Source organism: Mustela putorius, unplaced genomic scaffold (assembly GCF_011764305.1).
Source record: "Mustela putorius furo isolate JIRA1106 unplaced genomic scaffold, ASM1176430v1.1 tig00003896_pilon_pilon_pilon, whole genome shotgun sequence".
In the NCBI taxonomy this organism is placed as follows: Eukaryota; Metazoa; Chordata; class Mammalia; order Carnivora; family Mustelidae; genus Mustela; species Mustela putorius.
Genome location: NW_025422045.1, coordinates 6,014,293 through 6,023,221, shown reverse-complemented (window position 1 = coordinate 6,023,221; position 8,929 = coordinate 6,014,293).

The following is an 8,929-nucleotide window of genomic DNA, read 5'->3' as shown; positions in this document are numbered from 1 at the left end:
AAAAAATAAAAAGAATCTGTGTTCATGTTCTAGCTTGGCATCCTCCTAGCAGTGTGACCTCAGCCTCACTTTATTCATTGTAAAATGGGAATAAAAACACTTATCGGGGCTCCAGGGTGGCTCAGTGGTTAAGTGCCTGCCTTCTGCTTGAGTCATGATCCCAGGTTCCTGGGATGGAGTCCCACATCGGGCTCCCTGCTCAGCAGGGAGTCTGCTTCTCCCTCTCCCTCTGCCCTTCTTGTGCTCGCTCTCTCTCTCTCAAATAAATAAATCTTAAAAACAAACAAACAGGGCGCCTGGGTGGGTTAAAGCCTCTGCCTTCGGCTCGGATCATGATCTTGGGGTCCTGGGATTGGATCCCGCATTGGGCTCTCTGCTTGGTGGGGAGCCTGCTTCCCCCTCTTTCTGCCGCCTCTCTGCCTACTTGTGATCTCTGTCTGTCAAATAAATAAATAAAATCTTAAAACAAACAAACAAACCAGTACTTAACCCCTGTTGTTGATTCAAATGTTAAACATGTTGATTTATATAAGGCATTAGAATAGGATCTGTCATGTGAAAAATTGCTATGTGTTAGCTGTTACCATCCAATGTTCTCCAGATGTTTTTGGTGTCCACATTGCCTCCCCAGATGGAGTCTAAACTCTATGAATGCTGGGTCCCTTGGTTCCTCTGGCATCCTCTAAGGGAAGGTAGGGATCACACAGTAGGCACTCATGGGTTGAATGCTGGTGGGTGAAGCCTGCCATGTTTTGATTCTCTGTCCCCTCCTTTCAGCATTATTAAAGATGCATAAGACATAAAAGCTCATTTGGAATTTTGTTTTTCATGCCCTAAATTCGTATTATCTGTGTCAGTTGGAGGCCTTCAATCAAATGTTGCTGTCCTATAAAAATCGGAATGCAGGGGCGCCTGGGTGGCTCAGTGGGTTAGGCCGCTGCCTTCGGCTCGGGTCATGATCTCAGAGTCCTGGGATCGAGTCCCGCATCGGGCTCTCTGCTCAGCAGGGAGCCTGCTTCCCTCTCTCTCTCTCTCTGGCTGCCTCTCTGTCTACTTGTGATTTCTCTCTGTCAAATTAATAAATAAAATCTTTAAAAAAAAAAAAAAAAATCGGAATGCAGACCTGAAAATCAGGCACACTTTCTGGGAAATTTCCCACTCATGGGTCAGCATTTGGAAACCTGACGTTTCCCAGCAACTGTCCCAACGGGAGGTGGCCTGGAGAGGAGGGAGCAAGGGAGGGGACTGGAAAGGAAATGTGAGCTCTGAGAAAACAGTCATCCCTTTCAAAATATCACCAGCAGAATGAGGCGCGTCACGTCCAGCTGACATTTCCATTTTATTGAAGAGATGCAAACAAATGATTTGGTAAGGGTTTCAGCCTTTATTGAATCAGTGTTAATTGCCCTTGGGGCTTTACTTAGGGAAATCACAAAGATCTCCATGTTTAAGCTACTGGAATCATCTTTGAGAAGAACAGCTTCATCATTTGTCAGCTGGAGACATCCATTAGTGGGTAATTTCCCTCCGCATGAGGCTGTGCATGAGCTCATAGGGCTGATTCCCAATCTTTAAAAGAGAGAAAGAGCGAAATGTTGCAGGTGGGCAGAACCAGGTTCAGAACATTTATTTGCCATCCATAGCTGTGTGACATTCCGGAGCCTTCTATATAGAATGGAAATAAATCACACCTGCTCTGCCGGATTGTGGTGAGGATTTGAGATAATAAATGGAAAGCCCCATCTTGCAAGTCCTAGGTGCTCAAAAAGTAACTTGCATGAAATATATGTTGCCGCAGGCAGTGAACAAAACACTGGGTTTTGAATGTTACTACATTTACATTGAACAGTTATTTCCTAACCAAGCAGATCTGAGGCCAGATATATTCCACTTAAGAAACATAGTTGAGAAGAGCAGTTTACCTTGAAACATAGGTAACTTTTGAATGAATGTTCAATAGACTTCCTTCCTAGTAACTTTTTCCATTCGTGTGTGTTTTTTAGCTGGTGTCTTGAGTACAGGGTCTTTTCATGTAAAAGAAAGGCTGAAAACAGGGATAAAGTATGGAGCAATACCTCCTTACCATGTGCCCATGAGAGACATTACTTGCCAATTACACTTCTTGTTGTTGAACCTGGCCGTGGCTTTCTTGTTCTTCTCAACATTGCTGCAGACAGATTTCACAACTGAGCACCTTTGGTATTTCAGATCACTCCTGGCTTCTTATTATTTGGCATCCTGGCTTACATTTGGATAGTTCCAGGAATAACAGAAACCCATAGGGTAGATAATTTTGGCAAAGTAGGCCCTCTGTACCCCTTAGATCATATCATAAGAAGCTGCCAATAAAATCTAATTAAAGTGAGCAGAAGTAAACATCCATTCACCTGCAACTCTTTGAAATTTTGCTGTTTATAATATTGTTTTTATGTGGAGCTGCCAGCATGAATTTAAATGGACACACCCTATTTCCTCTGGGAACTTGCTCTATGTAACCCCTGGAGTTATCACAAATATGACAGTGTGGAAAGCTCAGAGGCAGTCTGTGGAGGGGACTGAGATGTGAGGTGGGAAGTGGTGGCTTTCTGTCACACCGACGAGGAGCGACTGAACATGCCTACCATGGGACCACTCCCTCACAGGAGTTCTTCCCTCCGGTGGGGCGCATGAGGCTGTCCTTGGGGCCAGAATTGCTGGCATGGAGGTTGGCATGACTTGCAAACCTGATTATTTCTTATTATCCAAAATTTAAATGTTCAGGCTTGGAAAAAATTAGATTCAGCAGGTCACACCATCCCCTAGGCAGCTCCCTAAATCCTGTGCTCTAGATCCCTTGGAGATGGGAACCAGGAGGGACCAGGAGGAAGACTTGCAGGTCATTAAGCCCATGGATTTGCAAACTGTGCTCCCAGAAGACCAAGGCATCCCAGGAAGTGCTCTGGAAGCAGCTAGGAGGCTGAGGTCTTGAAACCATCTCCAGACCTGAAGACATTTCTTACCCCTCCTCTGCTACTGCACTGGTCTGAGTCGCCTCATTTCTGATGTGAATTAGGCAATAGCCCCCTTATCAGTTTCTTGGCTTCCATCCTCCTCACCATCTCGACTAATCTCAAGGCAGCAGGCAGAGTGAGCCTGTTGAAACAGAACTCACATCAGGCTACTCTTTGGCTCAAAACCCTGCAGTGGCTCCCCCTTTCCCTCAGAGTGCAAACCAAATTCCTGCGACCAGTCTCAGACTGTGGCTTACTGTCCAGCCCCATTACATCTGCAGTCTCCTCTCCCACTGCTCTCCTCCATGTTGGTGCACGCCTGCCGTACTACTCTCTTTGCTGTTCCTCCACATGCAATCGTGTCTCCGTGTAGGGCCTTTGCTTGGCCTGCCCTATGCCTGGAATGCTCTCCTCCTAGACATCTGTTTGGCCCTTTCCCTCTCTCCAAAATTTGCTGAAACCTCACTTTCTCCATAAGGCTCTTCCCGACTTCCCTCTTTCACTCGGTTTTTACCACAACAATAGGGCCCTCTGGACGTTCCTTCCTCTGCCTGACTTTACTTCTTCTTCTTCCCTTTTTTTTTTTTTTAAGATTTTATTTATTTATTTGACAGACAGAGATCACAGTGGGCAGAGAGGCAGGCAGAGAGAGGAGGAAGCAGGCTCCTGCTGAACAGAGAGCCCGATGCGGGGCTGGATCCCAGGACTCTGGGATCATGACCTGAGCTAAAAGCAGAGGCTTTAACCCACTGAGCTACCCAGGTGCCCCTACTTCTTTCTGTTATAGGCATCACCTTCTAACATATCTTATAGTTTGTTGATTTACTATGTTTATTTTTTATTGTGTGCCTCTCCTTGCTAGAAAATTAAATTTTATTAATTTTACTAATAAAGGCATAGATATTTGTCTGTTTTGTTCACTAATGTTTCCCAGGCAGTTAGGACATTGCGTGGCCCGTTATAGGATTTCAGAAATAGGATTTCAGGGTGCCTGGGTAGCTCAGTCAATTAGGAGTCCAATTCCCAATTTCAGCTTGGGTCGTGATCTCAGGGGTTATGAGATCGAGTCCTGCGTTGGGTTACACCCCGGGCATGGAGCCTGTCTCTCTCTCTCCCTCGCCCTCTGCCCCTCCACCCACCTCTCTCTCTGCACCCCCCCTTAAATAAATAAATAAACATTTCAAAAATAAGCTTTCAATTAGTGTATAAATTACTAAGTGAGTGAGGAAATGAACAAATACATGAATGTTTTTCTGGATCCATCACATCTCCATCAATCACACCAATTTTCTCTTTAAAATTTGCTTTGAAGTTAGGTTTCTGCATACGATTCCATTCAAAGAAAACATGCAGCAGCTGAAACGTCTATGTGGGCTGCAGCTCTGATCCAGTGCTCCCTTTATAGAGATGGAGGAATCTGGGCCCACAGGACTCACACGCCTGGTTAGAGCCCAACCAGAGGAAGACCCACCTCTCCTGACTTACAGTCTCCACCTCTCCGGTCTCGTTTGCTCATCATTCCCGCTTCAGTGCCCTCCCTACTCTTGCCTTAAAACTTTACATGTGCCTTTAAATGAAGCAGCAGCACCTAGGGCGCCTGGGTGGCACCATCAGTGGAGTAAGGGTTCTTTGTTTTGGCGCAGGTCATGATCTCAGGGTTGTGAGTTCGAGCACCGAGTCAGGCTCTGCCCTCAGCATGAGTCAGCTTGAGTTTGTCTCTGCCTCTTTCCTCTGCTTCTTCCCCCCACTTGCTCTCTCTCTCGAATAAATAAATGAATCTTTAAAAAAAAATTAGTCCAGTCAAGAGTTCGACTGCTAAGAAATAGTAGCAGGAGCCTTGGTCTGAACAGCCCCTCTCCCTTTCTCAAGCCCAAGTCCCAATTACTGTAAGCGGCAGGTTTGTAAGTATGTGATAAGCTGGGTTTTCTATTCCAGCTCAACCACCCCAGGTGTGATTAGGCTTATTGATGCTGTTATTGCTAGTAATTAGCTTTTAGGTGTATTTTTTCTTCTGGCAACGCCCAGTTCCTAGAAATTTCGTAAGCACTTCTCACATATGCAAAGGTGAATGAAGTAATCGCCATCTGTTCTCTATTTTCCTCCACAAAAGGTATTTTCCCTCTCTTCTTTTTTTCCTTTATGGTATCTTAGCACGGCAACAGTTGACCAGTCATCCAGCCAGAGTCATAGATACATTTTATGGACTTTGTCTTGTTTCCAGTTTTATTTATTTTTTATTTTTTTATCTTTATTTTTGAGAGCGAGAGGGAGAGAGAGAGCACGTGAGCTGGGGGAGGGGCAGAGGCTGAGGAAGAAGGAGAGAAAATCGTAAGCAGCGTGGAGCCCAATGTGGGGCTTGATCTCATGACCCTGAGATCACGACCTGAGCCAAAATCAAGAGTCAGAGGCTTCACTGACCGAACCACCCAAGTGCCCCTTGTTTCCAACTTTAAAGAAAAAAAAGAAAATTCCCCGAAGGTTTAGCTAGTAATTCTGGGGACACAGCATTGTAATGGTGGTCATTCTAGGATGAGTGGTCAAGGCTTCTAGCAGTGGCTGTTCCCTCTACCTACGGTGCTTTGCCTGCCAGGCCCACCTGGGTTGGCCTGGGCTGCATCCGCATCATCACCATCATCTAAAACAGACCTTCCCAGTCTATCACATCTCCATTCTATCATTTTTACATTACATCCCTTCCTGTACCTTGATTATCTATTGGTTTAAACTCATGGACTGTCTTCAGCCCTATCCAGAATGTTGACCCGGTGAAAGCTGGGATCTCATCTGTGTTGTTCCTTGAGGCATCTCAGGGCCTGGAAGACGGCTTGTCAGGAGTTAAGCACATCCTTTCACGTAACCAATAGTTCAGAAACTTTACCTCATCTAGAGTTACTAATCTCTAGCCTACTTTGCCATTCCTTTTCTGTTTTCACGGTCCTTCCCACCCTGGGCAAGCAATTCCCTGTATTATCTTACCTTTGTTTGAAATACCAGAGAGGTTTCTGTTTTCGTGACGGATCAGTGGGTGAGGTGACCACCCCCCCGCCTCCACTGAAATCTGAAATGAAAAAAACAAAGCTGAATTTCTTGCCTCCTACAGGAAGGGAGAACATGTAGGTCAGGCAGGCACATTCTCTTTAAGCAGAGAAATCTACGAATATTATATCAGGGCTTAGGGGAGCATGAAGTTCCGAAAGAGGAGGACTTTCAGAGGCAAAACTCTTGTTGCCACGATCTGCAGAAGTTTGGTCACTTGGCTGAGACTGCTGCTGATTGGTTAACTCAGAGTCATGGTGATGGAAGTCAGTCCATCTCTGTCTGACCAGCTGACCTTCAGAAGTGAGGGCTGACACTAATTGGTTGGCTTGCAGAAGCCTGATCAATGAGGCAAGCTGTTGATCAATTACATGGGTTTGAAACCAGTTTTGGTGCCTTCTTGTTACCAGGCCACAGGACAATCAATTCTTTCTCAAGTTTGTAGAAATAGTTTCTTTAATTCAAAATTTTTTATTACTGTTATTTTTTAATTCCAGTGTGGTTAACATATAGTGTTATATGAGCTTCAAGTGTATAAAATAGTGATTCAACAATTCTGTCTATTACTCAGTGCTCATCACAATGAGTGTACTCCTAATCCCCTTCACCTATTTTACCCATCCCCCCACCCACCTCCCCTCTAGCAACCACCCATTTGCTCTCTATATTTGAGTCTGTTGTGTTTTTCTTCTTTTGCCTGTTTTGTATTTTATTTTGTTTCTTAAATTCCACGTGAGTGAAATCATATGGTATTTGTCTTTCTCTGACTGACTTATTTCACTTACCATTATACCCTCTAGAGCCATCCATGTTGCATAATGGTATGATTTCACTCTTTTTTATAGCTGAGTAATATTATATATATATTATATATATAATAATAAACATAATACATATATATATATATATATATATATATACACCATATATACCACAGCTTCTTTATCCATTCATTTGTTGATGGACGCTTGGGTTGCTTCCACATCTTGGTTGATAATGCTGCAATAAATATTAGGGCACATATATCTTTTTGAATTAGTGTTTTTGTATTCTTTGGGTAAATACCCACTAGTGGAAATACTGGATCATATGGTAATTCTATTTTTAAATTTTTGAGGAACCTCCATGCTATTTTCCACAGTCGGTGCACCAGTTTGCATTTCCACCAACAGTGCACAAGTGTTCTTTTTTTCCCACATCCTTATCAACACTTCTCATTTCTTGTGTTTTTTTTTATTTTAGCCATTCTGACAGGTGTAAGGTGATATCTATTTGTGGTTTTGATTTACATTTCCCTAATGATTCGTGATGTTGAGCATCTTTTCATGTGTCTATTGACCATCTGGATGTGTTCTTTGGGGAAATGTCTGTTCATGTCTTCTGCCCAATTTTTAATTGGATTATTTGATTTTTTGGTGTTGAGTTGTAGAAGTTCTTTCTATATTTTGGTTATTAACTCTTTGTTTTACATGTCGTTTGCAAACATCTTCTCCCATTCTGTAGGTTGCCTTTCTGTTTTGTCAATGGTTATTTTCACAGAACAAAAGCTTTTTATTTTGGCAGAATCCCAATAGATTATTTTGGCTTTTATTTCCCTTGCCTGGGGATAAACATCTAGAAAAATTTTTGCTATGACTAATGTCAGAGAAATTATTGCCTGTGCTCTTTTCTAGGATTTTATGGTTTCATGTCTCACATTTAGGTCTTTAATTATGGGAATATTTTTATCCTCGGTTTCTCCCTTTTGGTCCTCATTTAGCTGAAGCTACAAGAGAGATCATCAAAGTATGTCCAGATCTTTGCCACTCTCCCTGATTTTCCTAGAAGATGTGGTTTCATTTGTAGACTTCTGGTTTTCGGATTGCACATTGATCAGTGTGACTCCATCTATTTTCAACATAAAATGATCCGTTGAATGATCTGCCAAAATAATGGCTTCTCAGTAGCATGTAAGACTCTGGAAAACAAACACTGAACAACTATAAGACAAATAAGTATAACTAGAAGTAGGATATAAAATGAAATGAGAAGACAATACAGAATAACCAGGATTTTCTAGGCCCAAGTAAGAAAGCAAGTCCAAATGTCTCCCTATGTCTATCTCAGAGAGTCATGTGTACTTACTTCTAGTTTTGACATAGATTGCTTTATTCACCCATAGCATTCATCCAGGTACAGCACAAAGTGCTAGCGATGGTATGGGCTACCAACCAGTTGGGGAAAAAAGTCCAAATGCACAGAAGTTTTTTTCTGGATGTGAAGACTTCTGGAATTATAGAAACATAATCATGGAAAGCCTCTTTATTGACTATAGTATATGGTGTTGTGGGATTAAGAATGTTACACCAGGGGCACCTGGGTGGCTCAGTGGGTTAAGCTGCTGGCTTCGGCTCAGGTCGTGGTCTCGGGTCCTGGGATGGAGCCCCACATCTGGCTCTTTGCTCAGCAGGGAGCCTGCTTCCCTCTCACTCTCTCTGCCTGCCTCTTTGCCTACTTGTGATCTCTCTCTATCAAATAAATAAATAAAATCTTAAAAAAAAAAAAAAGAATGTTACACCAGTGGGTACTAGTATATAAAGGAGAAAATAAGGGGCTCCTGGGTGGCTCAGTGGGTTAAAGCCTCTGCCTTCAGCTCAGGTCAGCTTCCCCCTCTCTTTCCTTCTCTCTTTCTCTCTCTCTCTGCCTGCTTCTCTGCCTCCTTGTGATCTCTGTCAAACAAATAAATAAAATCTTAAAAAAAAATTTAAAGAGGGAGAAAATAATAATAACTCATAACTAGCTAAGTACTTAGTAGAAAAACAGTGGGTGATTGTTGCTGAGACCGATTCATCTGGCAAGAGATTTTGAAAGACAAATGGAGTTGGAGTACAGGGGGCCCAGTGAGTATAAATGTTGGTCCAACA